Source organism: Euprymna scolopes, chromosome 1 (assembly GCF_053919585.1).
Source record: "Euprymna scolopes isolate OS-2025 chromosome 1, ASM5391958v1, whole genome shotgun sequence".
Lineage (NCBI taxonomy): Eukaryota > Metazoa > Mollusca > Cephalopoda > Sepiida > Sepiolidae > Euprymna > Euprymna scolopes.
The window spans coordinates 27,146,815-27,174,140 of record NC_136482.1 but is presented as its reverse complement, the minus strand read 5'-3'; the positions used below and the strand labels follow the sequence as shown (position 1 = coordinate 27,174,140).

Below are 27,326 nucleotides of genomic sequence, written 5' to 3'. Positions count from 1 at the left end.
CACAGGAATCAGCACTTAGCAAGGCCCGGAGGCCACTCGAGGATAAGGGTTAATGGGTATATATTAGTCAATGTGATCATAGCGTAGTAAACATAAGTAGTGGAAATTTTGTAAATTGGATTACTTAGGGGGACGGTTCATCAAGAACTTGTTTACATTGGACTTGAAGACAATCAGATTGTAGTCAGCTGGAAAGCAGGCAAACGGAAGAGAGTTATACAGGCGTGCAGTTCTAAGAAGAAAGAAGCGTTGTTCATGGAAAATAACGATAAAGCAGAGACAGGCTCGCAACGTCTCTTCTGTGGGAAAGATGTTCCAGGGAAGAGAAAGGGCACCCCCACTAAGCTACGAAGTCTATTTTGAACTCTGTCAAGGCAGGATAAGCTGCTTCTAGCAGCTCCTGCCCATTTGCAGGTAGCTTCGAGTTCTATTTTTTTTGGCTTAAATCCTTTTGTTTTGTTTTATTTTACTTCAGTCGAAGTCCTCAAGAAAATAAAGCGTCCTCTTCCTGTGGCCTGACACTTTATCTCTATATGAGATACATAGATATTCGAATATTCCATTAAAGTTGTTTTTTACATCTCAAACACTGAGTTAGTAAAGAAGTTGAGAACATAATATTCTTTGCACTCCTTGTCGACAAATAAATAACTGTAAAATTTATATAAAAAAATTACGTCCTATTGTTCTTTATTGCTCTGGCTTAAATATTGAGCTTTTTCATCTGGTTAGGATTTTAATATTAATATTAATATTTATGTATTTTAAATTTATAAATCGACTTAATTTGTAAATTGAAACTATAAATTTTCGTGTTGAATTATATATATATATATATATATATATATATATATATATATATATATATATATATATATATATATATATATATATATATATATATATATATATATTGCTTTTTGTGTAAACAAATGGAGCTTTCCAAGAATTAACAATATTTCTCATGTTAATTTCATATACATTGGCAGTAGCAAACTGGCCTAGGGGTTATAAGCACTAACTACCAGGTAGGCGATCAAGTTTCGATCTCAGCTTAAATCAGTTGGTTGTCTAGTTGCATTGAAGATTAGTGACACACAAAAACAGTTTGTCTGTGGCAGTATTTCTCCCTCTATCATTGTATTCGCTGTATCATTGATCTTCAATGAAACTAAACAAGCAACTCATTCAAGCTAGGACCGAAAATCGATCGCCTACCTGGTAGTCGGTACTTTTAACTCTTAGGCAAATTTGTTACTGTTAATGTAGTTAAAATTACAATGACAAACATTGTTAATCGCTGGAAGATCCATCTGCATATATATATATATATATATATATATATATATTTATATTTAGGCAGCATTTTCTCATTTAGACAAATATTATTGAATAGCACGGAATTATTCTGTTTTACAATTTTCCTTTTTATCTTCTCCAATCTCCGAATAGTCCTTTTTGTGTTCTTCTCGAAATTGTATATGTTGAATCCATAATGGCGAGCGCTTTCGACAGAAGTACTTCTATAATCCTCAGGCATATTGTAGAAATAAATGTAGAAATTGTTTTTAATTTACTTATATATACATTTTTCCTAGTCACGTGGTAATTTGTTACAAGTTAGGTGGGCGAACTTTTTTTTTTTTTAAACATATATTAAACACATTTATATATACATACACATATATACATTTTCAAATATTTATCCCAAACAAATAGAAACTTGACTGAAATTTGAATTTTAAAATAGAATACGTTTGAAGTCAAATTGCAACGCGAAATTATGAAAATAAACAAGTGTTTATTTTTAAGACATATATTTCGAAGTAAAACTCCTTCGTCAATCTTTTATATTTTTTCTTCTTTTTTTCCCCGCCATGAAGAAAGTTGAATGATGCTAAGTGCGGTGTTGTTTTTGAAATGCCGGAAGGATGCGCCTAATCGCGCGATTTGGAAATCAGGTCCTTTAACTTAACAAATATATATTCATCATGCATCAAAATCTACAGAGAAGAAGGCGACTGCTCTCTTTACTCCCCCTCTCTCTCTAAGGTGGTCTTAAAAAATTGCATTATTTTCACCCACTCTTTTAGCAACGGAATATTTCTTTTTCATTGTTTTTGAAGGGCATGTTTTATTTATGGGATAAACGATAAAAATATATAAAAATACAAAGTCGTCTTTTCTTAAAATATGAACTAATGAAAATTTTATTTTATTTTAAAATTTTATGATTTTAATTGATAGTTTTCTGTCATTTCTTAATAACTCCTGTTATCAACATTTATGCGCCACCTTTAAAACAACAAAACAAACAGCCATTATATAATTTGTTAATTGTTATGAAAATAGGTATTTTACTTTAACTTGGAGTCGATTCCAATTTCAATCAATAAATTAGTAAATTAGTGAGTGAAAATAAGTATCGATGTTACTGTTTTATTAAATTATATATTTCTTACTTAAACAATGTTTTAGCAAAAACAAACAGCCCCCCCCAAAAAAAAACAAAACAAAACATTAACATGATTTAAAATTAAAATGAGGTCGAAAAATATAATCGTTCTCTAAAATAGCAAGAGACTAGCCCAGAAAGAACTATAATTCATAGTAATGAACATTTTTTAAACTAGAAAATTATAAAAGGGAGTTATTCCTTAACTAGAGTATTCCCTTTTTATATAATAATAGGGGTAGGCTATAGAAACAAAATTCTTCAAATAAATGCCAAAAGTGGCTTATTACCTTCATTTATATGTAAATAGATGGGAACAAGTGATTTTTTTCAAAACAGGTCAAAATTGGAGGGTCGCTGGCCCCAAACGTGATTTGACCGCGTCAACGCGTGAAAATGGCCCAAATTTCGCCCCCGAACACACTTAATCATTTATTGAAAGCCACAGGGTGCATTTTTTGACTATAAATGCATTTGTATCATTAAATCTAACATTCCCATTGGCTATCTCACAAGTATAGGGCTTTTTAGGGTATCTCAGAGTCCAAAATGGGTCAAAATTACCCCAAAATTAGCCAAAAATGGTCGGAAATCACGGATTTTCCAAAATGCACCTCCCAAGCCACACAGGGTGCAATTTTTGACCATAAATGGCTCTATATCATTAAATCTAACATTCTCACTGGCTATCCCACCTATATAGGGCTTTTCAAGGTATCTTAAGGGTCCAAAATGGGTCAAATTTACCCAAAAATTAGCCAAAAATGAACGAAAATCACGGATAATCCCCAAAATGCAGGTATTATATCTCATCGGGCTCCTATAAACACTCCTGTATGGCTTTTTACAGTTGGAAGACTGAAATAACCACCCTGTTATCTTATCCATTTGTATTTAGGGTATTTAGAGATCTTTGGGGGATGTAAAAAGGGTAAAATTAATCCAAAAATGACAAAATTACGCTTTACGGTACATAACATATGAATCATTAGTTCATTCATCAATGATACTTTTTAGAAACATCGTAACTTTTCTACATCAACTTCTCAGAAAGTAATTAATTGTAAATTGAACATTGAATGTCAATAAAATGCTGTCCAAGAAGAGTCTGAATTCATATTGTTATCATAGTTACCCCAAAATTGATGAAAATGGCCTTCGATTCGCTATTTCTCGATTTGTAACCAATATATTGAATAACTTGATAAAAGGTATGAGTAATTAGCAAATGAATTATTTTGTTATTTCAAGACACAGCTTCACTTCACATTACTTTAAAATCATTCAACAGTAAAATATCAATATAATGCATTAAAGAGCTCGTCAATCACATCATTATTCTCTAGCACAAATACTGGTTTTCGTCTTGTCAAGTTCCATGCACCAATGACATTGCACGACAAAAATTGAATTTTCAATGTCTTCTGCTCTTCAGTTCTTGCTCTGCCAGAAACCGTTCATGTTCCATATCGACGTGGAAAGTGTCAATGAGCCATTTGCGAGAGAGAGACTTTTGATCGACAAAGAATCTTCGTTCATGTCCATCAAATTCATCAGGATTCACATCTTTTGAAAGTATATTGAGAAAGACATGGTGCTCTCGTTTCCATTTAATCATATTCACACGTCTGGAACCCTTTGCTTTGTAGACATCTTTGTCGTAAATTTTTAGCGATCGATCAAGTTTATGTTTTATCCCAGATATTGTAACATAACGAACATCACTTCCAAAGGCTTTCTGCCACAATTGTAGTAATCGCAAGGAGAACTGGTGAATATGATTTTTCTGTGTCGTGGTACCATATTTGGCAGCATGATGTTGCACAGCTTGAACACATTCAGCCTCAGTTGGAAGAGAATCAAGCAGAAGATAAGTCCAATCGTCGTAATTATAATCTTCGTCAATCTGCCCTGCTATACCAGCCATGTTCATTGCATTTTGCTAACTGAAAAAGAAAGCAAAGTTCAATCAAATTCACAATTAATGCAATGCAACGTTATCGTGTCTATTTAAAGATGCCATTGCATTGTTACAGAAAGAAAACATTTCCTTATTTGGTAATTTTCCATCTATAACTCAAATTAAGCCCCTTTTTGACAACCTATGTTGATTCTTAGGGACTTTTTGACTCTCTTTGGCTAAATCGGCCATATTTAGCCTCTTTTACAGGTCCGTATACCCCTCATTAACAGTGCAAAAGTTAGGAGAGTGCCTGCTTCAAGCATTTCCCAACAGTTTCTGCCATGTAGAGGTGTCTTTGGGCCCATGGGAGGTGCATTTTGGAAAATCCGTGATTTCCGACCATTTTTGGCTAATTTTGGGGTAATTTTGACCCATTTTGGACTCTGAGATACCCTAAAAAGCCCTATACTTGTGGGATAGCCAATGGGAATGTTAGATTTAATGATACAAATGCATTTATAGTCAAAAAATGCACCCTGTGGCTTTCAATAAATGATTAAGTGTGTTCGGGGGCGAAATTTGGGCCATTTTCACGCGTCAACGCGGTCAAATCACGTTTGGGGCCAGCGACCCTCCAATTTTGACCCGTTTTGAACAAAATCACTTGTTCCCATCTATTTACATATAAATGAAGGTAATAAGCCACTTTTGGCATTTATTTGAAAAATTTTGTTTCTATAGCCTACCCCTAATAATAATGGCGATTATATTTTTCGTCAATTTTCATTCCAGTATTTAACGTAGAATGCAACTTTCCACTACTGATGTTTTTAATGTCACCCAAATGAATAAATGCGGATTTTTTTTACCTGTCCTAACTATATCAAGATTAAAACGATTTATACTTAATTCTATGGTATAACATCCAAAAAAAATATTCTGTAATTTGTAATTTGCATGGTCATATATATATATATATATATATATATATATATATATATATATATATATATATATATATATATATATTACCGTACAAATTACAAATGAACGCTTTTTCGGGGTTAACGGCCAACTAGCATCGTGTGTGTTTGTGTGTATGTATATGTGTGTTGGGCTGGAGAGGGTTCCCGTAAGCCGTGGTGAAGGCAACCTTTCTAGAAGAAGCAAATCTCTGATTTAAAAAACCATAAAGCGGGAGACCAGTACCTGTATTAAGCTGGTCTGCAGTTTAACTTGTTGCTGGCTATCTTGCTCTTGCTTGTTGCTGGATCTCAACATTTTGAACCGAGAGAGAGACTTAGCTGTTGTACAAAGCTAAGACTCTGTAACATCATCTGTGTATAGATACTCCCTCAAGCATTTGTCTATTAAAATGGTCCTATGGCGATGAAAGTCATTTTTGGATTCATGGACTTTTAAGTGTCTGAGGCAGTGGCATTCGTCTGACAAGACATTGCAATCATCATTTATATATATATATATATATATATATATATATATATATATATATATATATATATATATATATATATATACAGTAGAACTCCGGGATACGGCATTAAAAATGAGTAATAAAATACAGTATAGTATATAATACACATGTATATAATCAAATAACATTATAAATAACACCGTAAAGCGGGGCAAATACCTTAACTAGGGACCGGAGAAAACATCATATTCCACATCTTAATCTGCAGAAACCGTATCCTAAGGCCATACTAGGTTCTACTGTAAAATGCCTGGGTCAGTTTGACCTAAATAACCGAACTATATTACAATTTGTCAACATAATATTATGTATTTCATTTATAGTGAATTTTTAATAGTTCCCCATTGATTTCTTTTTTTTTTCTTGTAGTGACATATATTCTGTTGTGATTTCAGTAATACTCCTTATATATCAATTTAAAATATATTAATTGTATGATATATTTTTAGTAAACGTCAAACAATCTATTCAGAAAAAATCTCTCGTACGTTATAATCAATAACGTATTTTACCTTATCGCGTCTTATGGGTTACTTCATTTGCTTATTTTTGAATTTAAATAAAACTCTGCAGTTGATTCTGGATTATACCTTTCTTCATTGCATTAGATTTTACAATTGTGCCTATATTTTTCTGCATTTACACCATTTTTTAATCTTTGCTTCCTTTAGACTTGTACCAAACTTTTAAATTTTTCAATCTATGTGCTAAATTGCAAATTTATGATTACTTTTAAACTTTGTCTTGCTAAAAACATTTCCTTTGATAAGATGAGCCATTTCTTGAAAATCCATGGATCAAGGAAAAATCTTTAAAAATTTTATTCCTTGTTGAATAATAAATTTATCGTAAATATTTTATTTACCGAATTTAAATACAAATGTTCATATATATATATATATATATATATATATATATATATATATATATATATATATATATATAAAGAGAGAGAGAGATAATTAATAAAATCAATAAATATATATGAATATATATATATATATATATATATATATTGTGTAAATTTAGGCATATTTTTCGTTTAAACAGACATCATTGTTAACGAAGACACAAAGCTTCTGTTTTGTAATACCTTTTTTTATTTTTTCAATTTTTCGCATTATCTTTTTTTTGTATATACATCGAAGGTATAGATGTATGATCCAAGCATTTTTTCTCCTCAAAGTGTCCGCGGTTTTTAAAACTGTTTTATGAATCTTTAACTTTTCGTGTACTCATTTATACATCTTCAGGAATTTGTGTGAAAGGTTCGATTGACATTATGAGTAGATTTATTTAAATAATAGTTGGGTTGCGAGCGAAGGTGCGAGTGAGGGTCAATGGGTCTGCTGGCGGCGGTGGGGGTTAGTATCGTGGGGAACGGGAGAGCGTGCTCGTTTTAGGGTCAGTGGCAGGAAGGGTTAGGTTTGAGGAAGTTATCGAAGGCATTTAAGTATGTTGGTACTATTTCGGAATGCGACCTGACTAAAGGTATTTTTTCATTTTTATATAAATAGATTCAAGGATTTTCAGTATCTTAATATTTATTTCGTGGTGTAGTATTTTTGTGCTGTTGATTAAAATTTCTCTGAAATTCGAGGGAACCAGTGATGTATTTTATGTAAGTATTGGAATATGGTACTAGTTTCAACATCATGGCAGGTATCACCAATAGCAATGGCCAAGAATACAGGCCTGAAAGTACTTCCTTTAAACTCCTCGGCATAACGTTAACAGGAAACATGAACTGGAATAGATACATTGAGAGAATTGCCAAGGCTGCTGCAAAGGAGGTGGTCTCTCTCTCTACCATGCTAGAAAATTACTTACGCCTGAAAGTATCCTGTACCTCTATAAGGCCACCATTCGCCCATGTATGGAGTACTGTTGTCACATTTGGGCTGGTGCATCTGCTGCTTGTCTCTCACTCCTGGGCAGGGCTCAAAAGAGAGTCGCCAACCTGATAAGTCCTGAACTGTCCGATCGACGAAATGTTGCATCCCTCTGCCTGTTCTACAAATACTTTAATGGTGGCTGCTCTGACGAACTACAAGAACTTGTACCCCCTTGACGTGACTACCCCCGACAAACCCGACAAGCAACTAAGTCCCAGCTCTTTGCAGTAGAGATCCCTAGGTGTAAGAAAGCCTTTTACTCAAATAGTTTCTTCCCCAGAACTGCAAGTCTTTGGAACTCCCTTCCGGGATTCTGCTTTTCCAACTGTACTGATATGCAGAAGTTCATATGTAATGTGAACAAACATCTTTCTACTCATCACCCTTCATAACGCCCCCGCTAATTGTCCCCGATAGTAGCCCCCTACTTCAAAGTGGCACTTGCCTTGTTTGGGGTGAAGATTGAATAATAAAAAAAAAATGCGACGGGATAATGCAGTAGTGATATATCTGACGTAACTATTAGTTGCATATATATATATATATATATATATATATATATATATATGTAAGTAAATTTTTGGTACAGCAGAATGGAAGGAGAAATTTCAGAGGAAACATAATTTAATTTAAATACCAAAAAAAAAACAAGAAATGGGCAGGTGAAATTAAAATTTTCCCTAAGGCCTTATCGCCTGACCCTCTAAGAGGAAACGTCAGAATGATAGATTAAAAACTAAGAAAACGAATGAGGGAAGAGGGGAATTTTGGTTTCAGCTGGAAGAACAGTGGAAAAAAAAAAAAAAAAAAAAAAAAAAATTCTCACTGTTCAGGTGGTTTTAAATCAATGAATATCTCCAACTGATGTCTCAGAATCTTTTGTCTACACAGGCTAGGTCGAGAGTTGTTAATAACTAACGCCTCAATGATATTGAGATGATAGTTCGACCTAGCACTGTATAAAACAGAAAACCACCCATTGGAATATTGATCGGCACACCTATTTATACTCAACAGGTGATCGCCAATGGCAGACTCATGAGCCTGGGAGTGCCCGGATGCTCTCGAAACCTGGTGTAGTCGAATATCCCGAGGGATATGTTGGGATATTCTCATTTCTAATCTTTGGGATGTTTTGCCAACGTAGTCAGCTCCACACTGACAAACGAATTTATAAACAACAGAGTTCTTTTGAATGGTTGGCAAAACATCTTTACGAAAAGAAGAGAAAAAGGTTCGAGTTGTGTAAACTACTCTAAGCATAGTAGCTGGAAAACAACGTTGAGTAGCAGAAGAAATCCTTTTAACAATATGAAGGCCATCAGGACCCAACCATGGTAATTTTAGATAAATGGGACACCGTGATGGACCAATATGTTTACCGCTATTAAATGTAGTAATTTTACGTTCAATAGTAGATTTTATTATATTAATGGGATATCCATTATTAAGAAAAATATTTGTGATTTCACCAAGTTCCGTATCAAGACGGTTTGGTGAACAAATCATAAGTGCACGATGCGTAAGAGCGCTAATGAGGTTTATTTTTCTAGACTGAGGGGCAAAAGAAAACCAATTAAGATAAGCCCTGTAAATGTAGGTTTACTATAAACAGAGGTCTCAAACGTAGTACCAACTTTAGAAACACGAACGTCGAGGAATGGGAGAGAGCTACAGTCTTCAACCTCCATAGTAAATTGTAAAGATGGATGCAGGTTGCAAAGAAGACGAAGAAACTGTTCAGCTTCGCTCCGAGAGGGAAAGCATGCAAAAGTATCATCAACGTAGCGTGTGTAGAATGCTGGCTTAGTAATTTTGGAAAATAATAATTTTGGTATATATATATATATATATATATATATATATATATGTACATTTTGAAGTTTTGTATGAACCTTTGTTATTATAAGGTGTGGCGAACTATCTATCAGGGTAACCGTTTGAGGCACAGTTAGGGATTAACATGGATTAGTGTTTAATCTCAAAAACGTTAACCAATAAAACGTTAACCATATTATACTATCCATTTGGCATAAAGCATTGATTCTAAATCAACATAATATAACATTTAGCCGATTTTAACGGATTAAAAATCAAACAGATTATAAGATCAACAAATTTACATATTTGTTTCGTAAAAGGACATTATGTTAATTGACTTTTTTTCTATTGTTTTTTATTCAATGATTATTTTAATTTTATTATAACAAATATTTCTATTTCGCAATATTATTCTTATTCTTTGAAATGATATTTAGTATCTGTGTTCAAACGTGTATTTGCAACAAATGACAGTCTTATTTTTAAAAATGCACTTGGAAAAGCAAGTTGAATTTTCTTCCCTTTCTTTTCATTACATTTGCATTAAAAAAGATAAATACATTAGCAAGATTTTGCTCGTTCTTTTCATATGGTTAGAATTCTGTACAAGTACTTGATTTCTTATTTAAAAATAAAACGATTTTACGTAATTTATTTGTTGTAGAACCTTTTCTTTCCGTCGCGGATAAAATTTTGTTTGTTCCTTCGTATGGGTATAATTTTGCACAATTATTTTTTGCACGGGCATTATGAAGGGAGATTAGTAGCAAGATGTTTGTCCACATTACACTTGAACCTCTGCATGCCAGTATATTTGGAAAAGCAAACTCCCGGAAGGGAGTTCCAAAGTCTAGCAGTTATGAGGAAGAAACTATTGGAGGAAAAGGCTTTCTTACACCTAGGGATTTCTACTGTGAAGGAGAGGGACTTAGCTGCTTGTCGGATTTTTCGGGGGTAGTCACATCGAGGGGGTACAAGTGCTTGTAGTTCGTCATTCACCATTAAAGTACTTGTAGAAGAGACAGAGTGATGCAACATTTCAGGTTCAGGTTGGCGACTCTCTTTTGAACCTTGTCCAGAAGTGAGAGACAAGCAGCAGATGCACCAGCCCAAATGAACACATTACCCGAAAGTATTTTCTTTAAACTCCTCAGCCTAACGTTTACAGGGAACATGAACTAGAATAGATACATTGAGAGAATTGCCAAGGCTGCTGCGAAGAAAGTGGGCTCTCTCTACCGTGCTAGAAAGCTACTTACGCTTGTAAGTATCCTGTACCTTTATAAGGCCACCATTCGCCCATGTATGGATTACTGTTGTCACATTTGGGCTTGTGCATCTGCTGCTTGTCTCTCACTCCAGGACAGGGTTCAAAAGAGAGTCGCCAACCTGATAGGTCCTGAACTGTCATCTAAGCTTCAGCCTCTGTCTCATCGACGAAATGTTGCATCCCTCTGCCTGTTCTACAAGTATTTTAATGGTGAATGCTCTGACGAACTGCAAGCACTTGTACCCCCTCGACGTGAATATTCCCGACAACACCAACAAGTAACTAAATCCCACCCCTTCACAGTAGAGATCCCTAGGTATAAGAAAGCATTCTACTTCAATAGTTTCTTCCCCAGAACTGCTAGATTTTGGAACTCCCTTCCGGGATTCTGCTTTTCCAACTGTACTGATATGCAGAAGTTCAAGTGTAATGTGAACAGACATCTTGCTACTCATCTCCCCTCATAATATCCTCGCAACTTATGTCCCCGATAGTAGCCCCCTACTTCAAAGTGGCACTGTGCCTTGTTTGGGGTGAAAATTGAAAAAAAAAAAAAAAAGAATTGATGACTAAACGTAGAAGCACACTGATACAAAAATGCACAGAAAAGGGAACTGTCCACAGCAACTACAGGTCTATAACTTACCAACTATGTGAAAAATCTTAACAGCAAAATTAAGAGAAAAACTACCACTTCCTTAATAATTAGTGGAACAAAAAGGATACCGAAAAGAAAATGATATCAACACATGATTTACTATACATAGACCAACAGAAAAAAACATGGCTCGACTACAAAAAAGCGTACGACAAGATACTGCAAGTATGTCTTAAACCACTACTGCTCATCGTAAAGAAATGCTAAGCCGATTACAAGTTTACTAATACAAACGAAAAAGATGAACCGCCGACTGTATATGAACGACCTGAAACCTTTAGAAGAAACAAAAAGGAATGAGAAACGTTAAACACAACAGAAATTTTCAGCCAGGAATTCGGTATGGAAAAGTGCGCACTTAAGTTATATGAAGAGGAAAACCAGATTCCTAATAAATGCACAAGATAATGCGATTAGAACGGACCATATCAAAGAAAACATCTGCAGGACACAAGAAAACATCAAATGCAGACTCTATAGACAATGAAACGGTAAATCACATAATAAGTGACTGCAGCAAACTAGCCCCCCCCCTCCCACATAAAAAAAGAATATAAGAATAGATATGATCAAATAGAAAAGGTAGTACATTGGGAACTATGCTAACAATTGTATTTTGGACATACAAACAAGTGGTACAAGCAAAAACCGGTACTTGAATCCTATTAGATAGACATACAAACAAATAAACTCATTCAAGCAAGTAACAAGAAGGAAAAGTTCTACCAGATCGTAAATTTCGCCGTTCCAGCAGACCACAGCAAGGATATCAACGAAACGGAGAAGTGAAGTAAATACACGAAACTGACCAGAAAGGGATATAAAAGGTAAAGAAAGTGAAGATAACACCAATAATAATAGAATCATTAGGAAAAATCCCGAAAAACTTCAAAAAAGAATAGAAGAGATTGGAACCAGGAGGATGGCTGAGAAGATACAACGGATAACAATAATCAAAACGGTTAAAATATTAAGGAAAACTCTTGAAGCAGAGACTAATACACATGAGTTACGCTAACTGGACATACAGAAACTGCAACAGAAGTAATACAAAATGAAAGAGGAACACTTCATGGAATCAAGAAAATTGAAAGCGTATAATTGTAAGTTAAGCTCCTCAAAAGATTCTAGTGTTGGCATCAACTAGCACCATGCCAAATAGTCATGAAGAGTCAAGAAGGATGGATAAATCGAGGAAAGAAAGCACTAACCAGATATTCACTAGATGAGTGCGAAGAAGTCTGGGGCTTCAAAGAAGCTTTTTGCCATCCAAATTTTCTGAAGGCCAATGCTCGTTGTTAGCAAGAAATCAATGGTAAACGGCTGTTGCGAAAAAGCAAGTTCATTTGCTAAGGTTATCGAAAGAGGTGGAGTGTACTGGAAATTTGGGGAAACTTGTTTTCACATAAACTCCATTGGAACTACAGATTGTTAACATGAAAAAATCTTTGATGGTCTTTGTGAAAATTCTTAATAAGAACAAATAATAATAATAATAATCATTATGTTTAACTAACATACCAGAGAATAGAATGAGTTGTAACTTAATTGAGACCTTCAGTATAATAAATGACATTTCTAAATGGTCTCAATCTTTCCTTTTCTTATAGACGTGATGTTGCCCTTCTCAGTCTTTTCGGCAAATACTATTATGACATGTGTTTGTCAAAATTGTCTGATCTATTCCTCGCCTTTTTCCAGCTTGTACTCATTGGTCTAGTGATCTCAATCAATTTAGTGTTTTGATACCTCATTATAATTCAGCTTTCTATTTTAGTAGATTCTTTCCAAGAACTGCAGGCTTGTGAAACTTTCTTCCTGCTGGCTGCTTTCCTTTTACCTATGGCCTTGTTTTTTTTCAAGACTAAGCCCAACAGAATCTCTTGTCTTTGCGATAATCATCTTTCGTTCTTGTTAGAACCTTACATCAAGTAGTTTCACGCCATGTCTGGAGCGATTTCCATTAAAAAAATATTCCTCATAATTTTTAATCTGTATTTCCAGACTGATAAAAACACATAAATCTATTACGTAACAAGAATATAAACCAGTAATCAGACTGCATGCCTTCGTCTAACACCGTAAGTTCTATTTCTCCATACTGGTAAAGCATTTCAGAGGTTTTTCTTCTGGAAACGTTAATAACCCGAACAATATTATTCTGAACAAGTTGAAATTCTGCACGGTGGCTACTGTTATCAACTAGCATAATATCCATATATTAAATTTAAAAAATAAAAAAAAAGTAGGAAGTTGGAATTCCGTAAAAATTTCAGCAATAACCTTTTAATGTTAGAGATCTTAGAAAATGCGAGACTTAATTGGCTATAATTTAGGCCACATTGCGAGTCTCTGCACTAGACAAAACCGAACTGATCATCAAAACTATGGCTTTCACCTTTTCAGCGACCTTGATTTCAACTTTGATTTAGATATCTCCAAATGAACTGTTCTTAATTAGATCATGATTGATATTTTAACAACTTTGGCGACGATTGGTTGAGTTATATGGACGTTAGACTGTACAAAAACTGGACCGAAAACAAGCTAATTAGAATTTTTGAAATAATAGAGTTAGTTACCTTTGTGTTTTAGATGTGTAAGTTTCGAATTCCTCGTCGCCAGTGTTATGCCTTGCAGGTCATTAATACCCAATACAAGCGTATTGATATAATTAGTAAAATGTGTATTAACAAAAGTATATGACAGAAGTACGCATCATGATTCTGGGGGCCATAAATGTCACGCCTGTGGAACTCTGTTTCGTCTGCCTGCTTCCCACCTGACTACAACTTGGATGTCTTCAAGTCCAACGTTAACAAATTCCTAATGAACCGTCCTCTTAAGTAAACACTTCATTAAATCTCCACAATAACGTACTGTACTTGCAATAACACTTATCCCTGAGTGGCTTCCGGGCCTTAATAAGTGGTGACCACCGTGTAAAAAAAGAAAAAAAAAGAATCGATACTCAATAACGTGTTAAATGTAACTATATAACATATGGGCAAGTCCAGTATTCCTGAAATAGGTAGATCAGCTAACATTTTGAAAAAAATCTTACCAAGTAAGAATGGCGTTAATGTAAATTACTTTATGGATAAAGGAGACTTCCTGCGTCTCTCTGTTGCGCTACACCAGAGATGATCGTGAATTGAATTGATTCTTATAGCCCCTTTTCATCGCCATGATTTTGGGAATGTTTCACGCCTGCTCTTGCCCTGCCTAGCCAGCAAAACATCCAATCATTTTTTTTTGTGTGTTTTGGATATATCCACAAAGGTTAGTAAAACGTAGGAACTGAAATAGATAATTTAGAATTGGATGGTAGAACAGTTTTATATTAACTTTTTAACGCGTATAAAATTGAACTGTTACATGAATATTGATAAATAAAGTTTCTTTGTAATAAAAAAATAACTTTGAAATTTATAAAATTAAAAAATAATAGTATAAAACGTATCTACGGGGAGATGTGTCGAAATCTATCTCATGTGATATTTAAGATAATTTTATTTATATACTGGGTAGAACGATAAAATTGTCGCTCTAGAAAAGACGACATGATTCCATTTCCGTTTTTCTTCCGTTTTTTTTTGTTGTTGCAGAACATCTACTAGTTGGTCAGTTGTGTAAACATCTCAAGAGCGATAGGAGCCTTCTATCATAATCTTTAACGAGCGAGATCTGAGATGCGCAGCTGTACTCATGCTCTCTAACGATCTAAGTTATGACAACAGGACCATTGCCAGCACCCTAAAAATTCATCGTTGGATTGCCACGAATAACAGGAACATGCTCATGGTGATGAAAACAAAATTTCTGGTCACGGTTATGGTCTTTGGTGTGGTTTCAAATGAGGGCTACATCATGCCTCCTCACATCCTCGAAGACGGCTTAAAAGTCAACACAACAGTGTACCTGGATATGCTGAAGAGTATGGTGATCCCCTACTGCAATCAGATAGCCGCTGACAAACCCTGGATGTGGCAGCAGGACTCACAAGTTCAAAGAGACCCATGCTTGCTACGATTTTGTAACCTTCTCTTACTGACTCCCGACCTGTACCCGCTGGACTACTTCGTTTGGTCATGCGTCGAGAACATCACCAACATGACCTTCCACAACACCAAAGCCAGTCTGACCACTGCCATCCGCCGAATATTCGCCGAGCACCCGCCGAGGCGGTGATTAAGGCTGAAGGCGTCTACATTGAATAGATGTTTAGCTCTACTACATAATTAAGTTGCCCGAATTGATTTTTCAATAAAACTTTAAAAATAAGTAGTGTTGTTTTCTGTAGGGCGACAACTCTATCGTTCAACTCTGTATTAATATATATTCTTATATAACGTTATTGCCAATGATTTTCCAAAATGACATAATATAAAGCCCGTGCAAAAAATATTGCCGATAAAAGATTTCATCTTAAAAATGAAAAGCTGTATTTTTGAAAATCTTTATTCATAGCAATAACAACATCTGTTCACAAGCTTATAAATGCTTCACTTGTAATTTTTTGTAGATTTTGATGTGAAATATGAATCTAACTGAGGTTCAATCACATCTCACTGTCTTTATCTAAGGCCATTTAAATAGTTTTGTAATCTTTGAAATAAGTGATAATCCGAGGGGACTAGGTTAGAAGAATATGCAGGATGGAGCAAGATTTCCCTACCAAATTCTCCTATGAAATATTTGGTCATTAGTGCTATATGAGAACGAGCATTATCATGATGGAAGATGATCGCCTTCCCGTTGACTAAAGAAGGCCGTTTTTTAGTCAACATGGGTGATAATATTGCAGAAAAATATTAATTATGCTTTAAAAATCTGAAAGAGTCATCATCTCATCTTATCTCCGTTGTCTTTCAGAGATGAGATGAGATGATGATTCTTTCACATCTGAAAGAAAAAGTTAATTATAGTCATATGTTTAAGTAATAATAATATGCATAAAATAAATTACAATGGTTTAAAATACTCCCTTCTAAAAATCACGGTCCTAATAAAATAAATAAGTAAATAATTAAATAAATGTTATGTGGTTACAAATGTAAACTCCCATTAAAACTAACCTTAACCTTAAAACTCAGTGCAACAACAACAACAACAACAACAACACCACCACCACCACCACCAACAGCAATAACAACGGGAGGAAAATCAAAGTAGTTTGACAAAGTATAAATAAAACCAGATTAAATAATTAAAAACAACGGGAAATTGTGGGTGTGGTTATTTAAGTTTTTAATATAAAAATCGAATGTTATTTAATTGAAATTAGTATTAAAATGCTAGAGGGTGAAAATGAGAAATGAGATTAATTCAGATAGATAGATAGATAGATAGAGAGAGAGAGAGAGAGAGAGAGAGAGAGAGAGAGAGAGAGAGAGAGAGAGAGAGAGAGAGAGAGGGATGGGATAAAGTGATAAAAGGGAGAAGGGAAGGAAAGATTACAGAGATCGGGAGAACGAAGTGGGGCAAAGAGCAAGGAGAAATGAGAAAAAAGTTTGAAAATAGAGAGAAAGGAACATAGAAAGGAGATAAAGAGATATAGACGAGATAGAAAAGAGACAGAAGGAGAGAGATAGAGGAAGAAAACGGAAAGAAAGACAAAAATAAGGAGAGGAAGAGATGTGAAGAGGAAAAAGAGAAGGAGAAAACGACAAAGATCAAGAAACCGGGGGCAAGGAGAGCAAGGAGAAATAAGAAAAAATTGAAAAAAGAGAGAGATAGGGAGAGAGATAGAGAGAGAGAGAGAGAGAGAGAGAGAGTGTGAGAGAGAGAGAGAGAGAGAGTGTGTGTGTGTGTGTGTGTGTGTGTGTGTGTGTGCGCGCGCGTTAATGCATGTCCCCGGAGCAAATATTAAAAGAATCCGCTAATCTTTTGTTTTGGTGATAAAAAATAAAATCAGTTTTTATTTTAAAACAAAATTATAAGAAGCTTAAAAAAAAAAAAAAAAACGGATGACCTTAAAACCTTTTTGTTCTCTCTTTTTTAATACATTAAACAACGCATAAAAAATAATCACCTGCCGAAAACTAATTACATCAGAATATGTTTTTCGAACAATTTACCTATTCAAGGGAAATAGCGGTGTAGATAATAAGAAGAATCAACTAGAGGAATTCGGAAATAATAAAAGAATAATCCGATACAAAAATTCTTGGAATTTGATGAAATACATAGGAACGTTGCATTACCTGAAGTAAGTTTTATTCTTACCAGTCAAAGAAACGTCCTAGACAATCAGTCCAACAGAGGGTGCCCGTTGTAGTTTATTTTAGATCTTTTGGGCTAAGTTATAGTTCTGTTCAGTCTCAGGAGATCCCCTCTCCCAGTTTTTACCTTTATTTTTGAGAAAGGATTAGTTTATTGCGGGTTTCCCAAGTCTGCATTCGACGGTAGGGGCTAAGTTATAGCCTGTCAACTTAGAATGCCAAATTGATTGTTGAATATGGTTAAATTCGTGTTCATTTTTGCATTACATATTACTAATCTTATTAATTCCTAACTTTGCTTCGTACGGATATCATAATACTTGGACACTGAGCATAAAAGGGATACCGTAATACGTTGTTCGCTGCACCTTTACATAACAAAGGCCCATAGAACATTCCAGTCTGATCAGCACAGTACTTTCGAGAAAACTTGTAGGTTGATTATAGCAAAAGAAAATACAAAATTCCACAAAAATAGCGAAACAATGCAAGTTCTTGTTTAAACGGGCGATCATTATTCTCGAACTAGAAAGTTGGATAGTCAACACAACACTATATTTGCTCTAGAAATTTTCTCGGAAACTACTGGGTTAATCTGAAATTTTGTATTGATCTTTGTGATGATAAAGTACAGCGAACTACCTATTATGGTATCTGTTCTATGCCTAGTTAGGAATTAATATGGATTAGTATTAAATGCAAAAAAAAAACAAAAACAAAAACGAGCACATATTTAACCATTGATTTTAAATCATCAATTTGGCATAAAGCACTAATTTTAAGCCAGCGGGCTATATCTTTTGCACGTGTTTTAAGTTTAGTGTATATATATATATATATATATATATATATATATATATATATATATATATATATATACTTCTATCTTCGTGTTCACAAATTTCTTTTATGTCATTTAATCAAGAAAACTTTAAATTTTGTACTAATTATCTACATAACATACACATGCGATCGCAACGATACCATATTTACAGTTTCAATAAAGTACACAAGAGCGCGTAACTCTTGCTATTTTTTGTACCTCTGATTTTATTGAGATTAACGTATTTAAAAAAAAGTCGCATAGCTATGAAATCTGAACAAGGTTACTCAGCGTCGCCCGGGTTCATAATTTATGTGAATTACATATATTACTGAACGAGAGCTTTTGTAACAATATCCTTTTTACTAAAAGCTATACACAAAAATCAATTTCCTCAATCATCTAAAGACAAATATTGGTCTGTATTAAAAACGACAATTTCGTTACAATCGATTTCATCGAATTTCAGATTTAACATAATCAATAGTATTTGTTTCTATTACTAATATCGAAGTGTGTTGGAGGAGCTGACTCTTGCACAGTCTCAAGTCCTAATACTGCTACCTAAAGTACTGTGTGCTAATTTAATAACAGATATTTTCTTTGATAATCATCGGTAAACAAACTACGTTCTTTCTCTTCTTGCCTTGTCTTGCCTGTTCGACATTAAAGAATAATATATAAAGAGAACTGTTGCATCGATTGTGTAGGTTTAATACATTTAAGTTGCATGCATGTTTCGTTGAATACTTGTATATATTTTTTAATGTGGCATGTGTACTTTAGAATTATCTGCTCGATTCTCTGCTTCTTTTATTACAGCTCGTTAGACACTTTTGACTAGTCGTCTTCATCAATTCACTATTTTAAACCCCATTGTAACACTGCTTCCTATTTCAGTGGCGACTTTCCAAGAACTGCAAGATTGTGGAATTCTCTTCCTGCTGACCGTTTTCTTTTTACGTACTGCCTTGGGCTGTTCAAGACTAATACCAATAAGCGTCGTCTGACTTTGCGATAATTATCTTTTTGTTCTAGTTAGCTCAGCTCTTTAATGCCTTGTCTGGAGCGACCCCCCCCAAACACATATATATATACACTATTTTTTTCTCCTGCTACTAAAATCACCAACCACACACATATATCCTTCATTACATCGAGAAGACTAAGGTGTCGGTCAAAATTTTCGTTTAGTAAACAATGTTTTTGTTTATTTAAAAGGCATTTTGTATTCCTTTACATCGACAAATAAGAAATAGTGAAAAGATTCAAACATACAGATTTTTCGTATTGGTTATACACACACACACACACACACACACACACACACACACACACACACACACACACACACACACACACACATATATATATTAAGGATGTAGATGCAAAATTAATGAAAGAAAAATGATTATCGCAAAGACTTTCCAAAGACTACTCACTTTCTTTCCAAGAAATTCATTATCGTTTCTATTCTATCCTCCGTGCATCAAATGGCTTCCATAAAAAAATAAGATCAGTATGGTGAAATTGTAGATTGACTTTAAGATGACTTTTGATTTTTATATTAATTGTTACCGAAATCCATTATTGCGTTTTTTTTATGTTTTTATGAATAGAATTGAAACAAACCAAAAGAAATAAAAATATAAGTAAAGAAAAAAAAAGAAAAAGAAAACGAAAAAATATCAAGAAAATTCTTACCTGAATTGTGTAATTTACAAACTTTTTTCACTTTATTTTTAATAATAATTAACTTTGCAATCTCTTTTTCTTACAACCTTTTTTGCAGAAGAGATGTTGCTAGTCTCTCTCTACTCTTTGGTTATTTCAATGGAAGATGCTCAGCTATTACCTCCAATCTCTTGTTCATCCTAGTAATACATTCGCAGCAAGAACTTGTCTTCTTACAACAACTGCAAACAATTTTTCTTTCTTTCTCCATGTTTTTCAGATCAAACGTAATTTCCATGCACAAAGTTTCTTTCTAAGAAATTCATATCAGTACAGCACATTATCGTTTCTATTCATTACAATAAAGTATGCCTTTTCGTTTTTTTTTTTTTTTTTTTACTGTAGTAAACTATACAAAATTGACGAATTAATCTATTTTCATTTGTTATTGTATTTCTTTAAAAGAAAGAATCAGATTTAAAGACAGAAGCATGGCGTGAAGGACGGAGGAAGGAAGAGGGCGCCCTATCGGATCACATGATGCTTATTCAACCAACCAATCACAGTGTTTGATTTTCTTTGCGTCAGAGGGTAACATAATAAAGTCGAGAAAAGTTCATTTTACAGTGGCGAAAATGTCATACGCGGTGCATTTTGATCCGAAACGAATTTTGTTTCAGTTATTTTCAAATTTAGGAGAGATAAGGAGGGCAAGGGGAGGAAGGATTGGATAAATAATGTGTCACCCCCCTTGCCTTTCCTCTTGTCTATTTCCTCTTGTTATGAAATTAGTGAACATAATTTCATATTTTTGTGTCCCTTTTTCGGTTTAACGGCATATCAGTTCTTTAAGGTAATTTTTTTTAAATTTCAAAATTGATTACTTATTGCGAACCTTCATATATACGTTTATCTGATATTAAGAATTTATAAGTTTTGCAACGATATTATAAATGTTAGATCGGACGTGTTTGTCTGTCGGCGTATCTGTTTGTCCATCATTTGGTGTTTAAATCATTCTTTTATTAGACCTAGGAACATGAACATTTTTATATGAAATAGTTCTATACAAATTATGGTTGCCATAAGAGATTTAATAAGCCGGTAATGCACACGAATTGTGTGGCATTTATCCTAGAACATATGTTTATATTTGAAAACCAACCAACTTATATATATTATTTCTTTACGTCTGTTTGTTATGATAAGGTGTAGCAAACTAAGTATTATGGTATCCGTTCGATGTACACTTAAAAACTAATAAACAGTGATTAGTATTTAATGCGAAAATGAGCATGAATTCAACCATATTTAACCATCATTTTAGCATAAACAATGATTATAACACAACGGGCAATAACATCTATCCATTTTTAACGCGCGAAATAGATTAGTGTATAGATATAATTATTTACTATATTAATTATTAAATAACTACAAACACTAGTGTTTCATCCTTTCAGGAATCATCAGTGTAGGGGTGTCACGATTAACACCGGTCGAACCCGGCAACAGAAGCAATCTGACTCCATTAGCAAGGATATATATATATATATATATATATATATATATATATATATATATATATATATATACACACACAATTATTTCCACAGCCAAACAACGTCGCAGCCCACAAGTACCATGATAGCCAACGAACCGGAAGTCCAAAACTCAAGTTTCGCTTCCATTTGGGCTCATCAGTTAGATATATCCCAATCCCACAGACATGAGCCCAAATAAGGGCAAAACTCGAGTCTTGGACTTCCGGTTTGTTGGCTGTCATGGCTCTTGTGGACTGCGACGTATATATATATATATATATATATATATATATATATATACACTAGGTGTGTAAGGTATTTTAGGACACTTATATTTTTGTAATTTATATTAAAAATGTACGAATTAACTACTGTAACTAATGAAATGAAAAGACACGCTGTAATAGTGTCTATAAAAGCGAAATAATTATTCAAAAATTGCAAGATTTCGAAAATGTAGCAGACCTTTCGTTTGCAAAGTTAAATAGGAGCTAAATAGAAACAGTGATGATTAATTGGCCATGAGCAAGATAAAAAAAACAGCATTGCCAACGTTATGACCCACTCAGAACAACCGAGGTTGTGAGAAGAGTGCATGGTATGGTCGACATAAATCCTTGGACATCAATGCAACATCTTGCTAAAGGTCTTCAAGTATCTGAAGGAACAATAAGAAATGTTGTTCATCAAGACCTCAAATACAAACCATACGTTCTTAGACGAAGTCAGTTCACGCCAACAAAAATTCGAGAGAATCGTTTAATGCGAGGAAACGACTCTTAAACAAATTAAAGCAGCCAGAAGAACAAAGTGTATTTGTTATTTGTTCCCGATAATCATATCACACAAAACATGGCATCATAACTCACCAGACCTGAATCCTTTAGATTATTACATGTAGGGGCGTCGTTGAAAAAGTAAATTAATAAGCATAGTTATAACACCAAACCCTCTCTGATGAAAACAATAGCTCGAAGAACGAAGGACATAAATAAAGACTACCTGATCAAAGCTTGCAACCGCTTTTGAACTCGAATTGAGTCTTTGATAAAGGATGGAGGAGGATATATACGCAATAAAACGTACGTTAATCATTAGTGTTACATTTATTTGTTTTGTCAGAAGGAATTGTAAATTTCAACAGTAGAAAAAGTCAAGATATTGTAGAATTGAATTTGCAATATTTTATTCAAAAACAAGGAATAAGAAAACAAAAGGAGAAAGGTCCCCCCTCTCTCTCACTCTCTCTCTCTCTCTCTCTCTCTCTCTCTCTCTATATATATATATATATATATATATATATATATATATATATATATATAAAATAAAATAAAAATTACAATTAAATTTACCAAAATGATCCAAGATGGTAAAATTAAAGTATATTATAAATATTAAAGAATTAATATTTATAAAGTTATCTCAGCCAGATGTAAAATCTCGATAAAACCAAATAGGAGATAGAGCTTATAATACGAGCAAACAGTTAATAAAACATGTTAAAAACACTTTGAAATGAGTTAAAAACATATTTAATCTGAAAAGGAAACACTAAATAAGTTATCTAGTGTTTCCTTTTCAGATTAAATATGTTTTACTCATTTCAAAGTGTTTTTTAGCATGTTTTATTAACTGTTTGCTCGTATATATATATATATATATATATATATATATATAGAGAGAGAGAGAGAGAGAGAGAGAGCGAGAGAGTAAGGAGGAGTATATGAAAGCACTTTCCAACGATATGTTAATTTTGCAGTAAAGCAATTCATTTTAAATATGTTGCTTCTACTGTCCAGACAATCAATGTTTTAAAACTATATCTTAAAGAAGAATGGAATAGAGCAAATATTTTAAAGAAAAATATAAAGAGGAGCAAGAGTCAAGAGATGAAGAGATATATATCTAAATCATAATCGCCCCCACCATGAATATACCTTAAATTACTCCACTAAAAATGTACCAACACTAAGTAACCAGTTATATTCAAGAATCCGACTAACGAAAATTGAAGATGTAATCAAGAGGATGGCATGAAAGATTATAAACGAAACAAACGCCCAAGAGAATGTAAAAAACAATTTCTGATTAAAATCGATAAAATACCCGATAAAAGTTTTGACGATAAAACATGGATAAAAAAAATCAAATCCCGAAGACCCCTTTGATGTCGCGATGGGAGCGTATGACAGTGCATACATCTGCGATCTGGTTGGACTTTTCCTACTAGATATCATGAAAAATAAATTCCCATGCCCCTTTTTGGGTTATATAGGGATGATGGACTTTGCTTATCACGTGACTGCAATGGATGTGCACTAGACAAGCTTAGGAAAGACTTAGCTGAATGTTTCAAGGAGCTAGGTTTTAAAATAACCATAAAGACAAATTTAGATAAAGTAGATTGTTTAGATGCAACTCTCGAGAAAAAATACATAAACCCTTCCACAAACTAAATGAAAAAACTCACGTACATGCCACCCACCCACAGTGTTTAAAAATATGGTAGCAAATATTAGCAAAAGAACTTCACGACTTTCTTCGAACGCTGAAGTGTTCGAACAAGCAGCACCATATTATAACGAAGCATTACATAAAAGTGGGTTCAGGGAAAACATAAAATTTCAATACACTCAGGATAAAAAAGAAAATAAAAAACGAAACAGGAGACGGAAGATAATTTGGTTCTTACCTCCGTTCTCATTGAATACAAAAACTAGAGTAGGACATTGTTTTATTTCGACTTCTAGATAACCATTTTCCAGAAAAACACAAACTGCATAAAATTTTTAATAGAAACACTGTGAAAGTTAGTTACTCAACAGCTCAATTCGATCATATCTAAGGAACCAAGAAAGATAGATAACACAGGCTGCTCTAGTAGGACCAAAAATAGTTGTCCATTGGAGGGCAATTGTAAAGCTGAATCCCTTGTTTATGAGGCCACAATAACGGATCAATCTACAAACATACCGGAAAATATATAGGTATGCCACAAGGCCCATTTAAGCAAAGATACTATACGCAGGTGAGCTCCTTTAGAGCTAAAACAAGGATAAATACAGCATTAGCTACCCGGGTGGGGGAGCTTAAAGAAAAAGATACACCTTTTTCGATAAAATGGTGCAAAAAAGGAGCACAAACCAGCGTACGCCCCGGAATTAAGTCAACGCTCGCTCTTTAATGCGGAAAAATACCACATCCTCCAGGCAATTCATGACCCAGAAATAAGATGTTTAAATGTGAGGGGTGAATCTTTGAAAAATTGTATGCATAGAAGGAAAGCAATCCTGATAAACTGGGCCAGTGAAAAAGACAAAACTTAGATTTTTATTGTATATATATGTAAAAAAAAAATAAAACAGAACTTTTAGTAAAATTGTAAATGCTAAAGTTGTTTTTAGTCGGTAAAATTGGATTTTAATCGTAATTGTATTATAGATTTCAAATTATTGCATTATATAAATTTTTTAGAAATCATACTTTATAAATATAATTTACAATCTGTTTCAATTTTAAAACTATATGAAAAATATAATAGTGTTAATATACTAGGGAAATCCCTTAGGCTAGATAAATACTCCCTTCCCTAAACCTTGAAAGAGTTGAAAATTTTAAAGAAATTTTTAAACGTATTTTGAAATTTTTAAACGTAATTCGATATAATTAAATGAAATGTTACGTTTTTAATCGATATTGATATACATTTTAAGTTTGAATATTTATATATAAAAAATTAGATTTTTAAATTAAATTGGTTTAAAATTTAAAGCATTATATATATATATATATATAACAAATTTTATATATTTTCAATCGAAATTAGATTTTAAAATTAAAATAATTCAAATTTTAAAGTTAATGAAATCATCATCATCCGATAATAAAACGGGGGGGGGGGATTTAGCAAAACGAGAGTTAAACGTGAACTCATGAGGTATATATATATTCCACTTCCGGTTATAAAATAGATGAGTATAGGCTGAAGAGAGCTTGATATGGATATCTAAAACGGTTCTAATCATCGGGCTTGAAATCGACGGTACCAATGACTTGTCTCATCTAACAACTTTTTGTACACAAAATACAATATATATATATATATATAGAGGGAGAGAGAGAGAGAGAGAGAGAGAGAGAGAGAGAGAGAGAGAGAGAGAGAGAGAGAGAGAGAATGAGTGAATGAGTGAGTGAGAAAGTGGAGTTTTTATGACATATTTATTTTGACTTTCAATGATGTAAATAAAAAAATAAAAGAGACAGAGGAGGAGGAGAGTTAGAAAGGAAAAGAAAAGGTGAAAAGGAAGATAAATTGAAGAAAAGCGAGGAATATATATATATATATATATATATATATATATATATATGTATATATATATATATATATATATATATATAGAGAGAGAGAGAGAGAGAGAGAGTAATAGTAAAGAAGAATAGTGAGACAAAAGGAAGAGTTTTGTACCAAAATTTAATGATATTAAAATGTAATTTAATTACATTAAAATGTAATAAAATTTATTTTTGTACAACATATAATTTTATTAAAATTTAATTATGTTGAAATTGATTTTTTTTGTTTTTTTTTTAATTCTTTGAGATGAGGCTTCATAATTTGTATATTCATTCTTTTTGTAGACTGTTACCCTCATCTTCAAAGTTAATGTTTTTCACCACGTTTCAGCCTATGATTTTCTTCAGGTAACCGCGACGGGATAGAAGTGCTGAGAATTGTAAGTGTATTCCCAGTAATTACTGCCTTCCATACTTTTTGTCTTACCACTAATCCCTGACCTGTTTGGGTAGGATTGAAACCGCTATCGTCAGACAATGCTTATCTGGAACTGTAGAGAACGCCTCTATCCACTGCGCAATGTGCCCAGAAGGATTTTATGGTCTTATAAATCCAAGTTTGTGTTCTTATCTAGTCTTCCATTGTCGGGTTAGGATGCGTTGTGAAACAACAACTATGAAAATGAAGGTAATAGTCCGCTAATGAATACATAAAATATAATTATTATTATTTATTATATAAAAATTTAATTGTATTAAAATTTTATTATATAAGAATTTAATTGTATCAAAATTTTATTATATAAAGATTTAATTATAGTAATTGTCTGTATTTTTTAGATGAGATGTTTTCATTGATTGAGATTGTCGGACTGACTTCCTCATCTTGGTTGTTTTTGTCACAGACGACACCTGGTACGAGTGAAGCCCCGCATGGAGGAGAACATGACCGAAAACTGCATATACTCCATCTCATGCAGTTGCAGAAAGATTTATAAGGGTGAAACATGCCGCACACTTAAAGTAAGGGTGTAAGAACACCGAAAAGCGGTAACTAAAGGAGAGACGGAAAAATCGGGTATAGCCAACCATGTCTGGATGGAGAGGGGGGACCATCGCCCCCTATGGGATGAAGTAAAAATAATAAACAGAGAGACCCACTGGAAAGTGAGAAAACTTAAAGAAACAGCTCACATGCTCGGACATAACAACCTACTGAGCAAACCAAGCATAGAGCTGAATGTAATTTGGACACCTCTGATAGAAAGAGA

General features: G+C 33.6%; 1 protein-coding gene across 1 annotated transcript in view; it reads right to left on the bottom strand.

Annotated features, from left to right (window-relative positions):
* The window catches only part of LOC145289155 (uncharacterized), a 76,530-nt gene extending 55,827 nt beyond the window's left edge, over positions 1 to 20,703 (bottom strand). The window contains exon 1 of the mRNA XM_080136390.1: positions 20,249 to 20,703. The gene's annotated coding sequence lies outside the window, so the exon portion shown is untranslated. The remainder of the gene's footprint in view (positions 1 to 20,248) is intronic.
* Between the last annotated feature and the right edge of the window lie 6,623 nt (positions 20,704 to 27,326).